The following is a 3,500-nucleotide window of genomic DNA, read 5'->3' on the forward strand; positions in this document are numbered from 1 at the left end:
GAGTAATCTTGTATCAATTTTGTCTATGAAATAGCTACTTGATTCAATTTATATAGAGGATTCGAAAATTGTTTTTGGTTTTATGAATTTCTGTTTTTGGTTTCTGCCGAATGCATGTGTGATCAATTTTCGATTTCTAAGTGTTATGACTATGCTTGTAGCATGATATTTAGGTTGTTGGATTAAAGACTTAAGCTAAGAACATGTTTATTCTTGTTTATGTGATTTTCGAATTGCATGGTTGTTGGTTAAGTAAGTGACATACTTGATGAATTCAATGTGCATGGCTTTGGGATTACATAATGAAGATGAACATGTTAGAATTTCGATTATGGCTGCTTGGTTTTGATCGAATGTATTAAGTGTCTATGTGTTTAGGTTACTGCTTAGAACCCTAAATGCATGATCCATCCATGGTTGCTCAACATATGTCTCGGCATGATTCTAAGAATAGGAAGTCATGAACTTGTTCGATTCCCTCTATGTGAGTTGTTTTGGTGATTGTTTATGTGTTGGTTGGTTGATCACATGTATATATTAGTTTAGGTTTTAGTTACTGTTTTTATGACTCAATCCAAAATCTATATCAAACCTTAAACCCTTTATGAATTCGTGTAAGTCTTGTGATCCTAAGCCCTGGCTGGATCCCCGGTTTGTGAACGATACCCTCTTGCTTTATACTACTATGATGTGTTCAGGGTTAAATATTGATGTTGAGTACTCGAGCATTCATCAAATGGCGCCGTTGCCGGGGACCCATAAGAGATGGATCCCTAACTTTTACTACGAATTCATTGTGAATATTGTACATTTGTATATTCTTATTCTTATTTCGTGTAACATATAGTAATGTATCTTAGGTTGTTTTGGTGCTTGAGTGACTGATTGTTGTAGGTTGTAAATCGAACGGAATAGGTAAAGTCCCTTTTGTTAATATTAGCCTTAACCCTTCATGCTAGCTCTCGAGTTTGCATGAGGTCGAGGGCGGCTTTTATTAACACTTGGAGATTTGTCTAACACATGAGGTTAAGTCCAGCTGAGTAAGGGGCACGCTCTTTTATTACTCTGGTGCATGGGACCAAAATTGGATCTCAGAGAACTACTGACTGACATACATCTCGGTGATGGAGTCGATAGGGAGTTCGCTCTCCGTAGTTCAACAAATGAGTCCTACCATGTTCACTATCTCTGATTGAGCTAAAGGCCTTCTGAAACAAAGACTTGATCTTGTGTCTAGGCATCCATACTTAGGCCGCACGTCCACCTTGATTTACAACTTAGAATCAATCGATCATTCAATCATTGAAATAGCAAAAAGAACTTGTGAATTGTATGAACTTGTGAAAACGTAAAGAACTAACACTTGTAAACTTGACATAGTTGCCGTGTCCTTCCCCTTAAGTGTGCGTGTGTATGACTAAGGGAAGGCACGAATTTTATGTATCCATTATGTATTCTTCATGGCTAACTCGTTACCTTTCATATAAACAGGTACTATGCATGTCCGAATTTTCTAAAAAGACACAAGAGCTCAAGGATCGAATTCAAGCACTTAGAGATTTGAACAACTCTTTCATAAGTAGACCTTTGAATTTCGAAACATCTCCAAGCAATTCAAACTTAAACTCTTCACCTAGATCAGAAGAAGAGGAGGATCTTTCCTTCCCCTTCGTCTTCAAGTCAGACTTAGACACAATTGCGGGCCGTGACATAATCCCTGTTGGTGCTCCAATGGCACTAAAGAATGCATTCATTCCCACCACCCCGGAATCACCCTCATGCATTGCTTTCACTCCACCTGATGAAGCTAACTTCTCCATTCCTGTTCAATTGCTTGGGCAGCTGCCTAAGTACTCTGGCTCTTCAATGGAAGACCCTAATGTTCACCTTAGGGAGTTCTTGGACATTTGCAAGCTCCAATCGATTCATCATCTTTCTCAAGAAGGCTTGAGGTTGCTTTTGTTCCCATTTACCCTTAAGGATGATGCTAAACGTTGGTTATATTCTTTGCCTGCAGGAATCATCACTACATGGGACGAAATGACTAGGAGGTTCTTGAAGCAATTCTTCCCTGCTCAACTCACGAAAAGACTTAGGAGGGAGATTCAGAACTTCACTCAAAAAGATGGTGATTCACTCTATGAGGCTTGGGAGGAATTTCAGGAACTACAAAGGAAGTGCCCTCACCATGGTATTTCGTTGGATGACTTGGTGCAATTCTTCTATGAAGGACTCGACACCACCAATAAGAGCATGGTGGACTCGGCATGTGGCTGCACCTTCATGAACAAGACCGGTCAAGAAGCTTACACCTTGATTGATGACTTGGCTGACAATAATCGCCAATTTAGTTCCAAGGAGAAGAGAGGAAGCAAGAGCCGTGGGGTGTATGATGTTGATGCAAGGAATCAGATGGCGACTTTAGAAAGGAAGCTTGACGTGCTAGTCAAGGCATTCAATGGTTCGAGCATCAACCCTCAAGCATGCGGCATTTGTTCTTTCAAGGATCACACGACTGACAATTGTCCAAATGGTGCAATGACTGAAGAAGAGTTGAACTTTATGGGGCAACAAAGGCCTAGGTACGATCCATACTCGAACACATACAACCCTGGACTTAGAGATCATCCAAATTTTCGTTGGAGCAACAATGCTCAACCATCCAATGCTCAAGGTCAAGGACCTCGTCCTTCAGGTTTGTTTGTGAGGCCTCAGGTACCTCAAGGTTCTGCTCCCTTTAACTCTAATGTTCATGGTTCGAATAATGCATCTTCACCTAATTATGATGAACTTTTGAAGTCTCTTGCTCAAGGGCAACAAAATCTAAACTCTGCTACTCAAGCTCTAGTTACAGGTCAACAAGCTCATTCTAAGGATATAACCGAGCTTAAGAAGCAGATGGGACAAGTGATCGATTTCATGGGCAAGATCCATGAAGGAGGGAAGTTGCCGAGCCAAACTGAGCCTAATCCGAATGTAAAGGCCATGGTGACACGAAGTGGGAGGATCTTGGATGCTCCATTGCAGCAACACAAGAAGGCCGTGCCTTCTAAAGGACAAGAGGCCGAGAATTTCAATGCCAAAGACTTAGAGAAGGATCCTGCCTCCTCTAAAGCCAATGATGCCGTGCCTCTACCAAAAAAAGATCATGCCGTGCATGACAAAGGTAAGGATCCTAACTCTAGTGGTTTGGTTTCAACTAATGATCTTCCTCGTGTTCCCTTCCCTAGTAGATTTGCAAAGCAAAAGAAGGATGACTCTGATCAAGCCATGCTCAACATTTTCAAGAAGGTGGAAGTGAACATGCCTCTTATTGAATGCATACAACAAAATCCTAAGTATGCTAAGTTTTTGAAAGAATTGTGCACCAACAAGAGGATGACTCGAGAGAAGGAGGTTGTTACAATGAGTGAGACGGTTTCTGCCGTGCTCCAAAGGAAGCTACCACCAAAGCTTAAGGATCCAGGGAGTTTTTCTATTCCTTGTACAATCGGAAACAT

The 3,500-nt window shown here is 41.1% G+C and overlaps 1 non-coding gene across 1 annotated transcript; it reads right to left on the reverse strand.

Annotated features, from left to right (window-relative positions):
• Nucleotides 1–2,088: 2,088 nt before the first annotated feature.
• On the reverse strand, nucleotides 2,089–2,195 carry LOC126793015 (small nucleolar RNA R71). Its single transcript, XR_007672001.1, has one exon. It is a non-coding gene; the product is annotated as a small nucleolar RNA R71 (small nucleolar RNA).
• Nucleotides 2,196–3,500: the final 1,305 nt, after the last annotated feature.

Source organism: Argentina anserina, chromosome 4, assembly GCF_933775445.1.
Source record: "Argentina anserina chromosome 4, drPotAnse1.1, whole genome shotgun sequence".
In the NCBI taxonomy this organism is placed as follows: domain Eukaryota; kingdom Viridiplantae; phylum Streptophyta; class Magnoliopsida; order Rosales; family Rosaceae; genus Argentina; species Argentina anserina.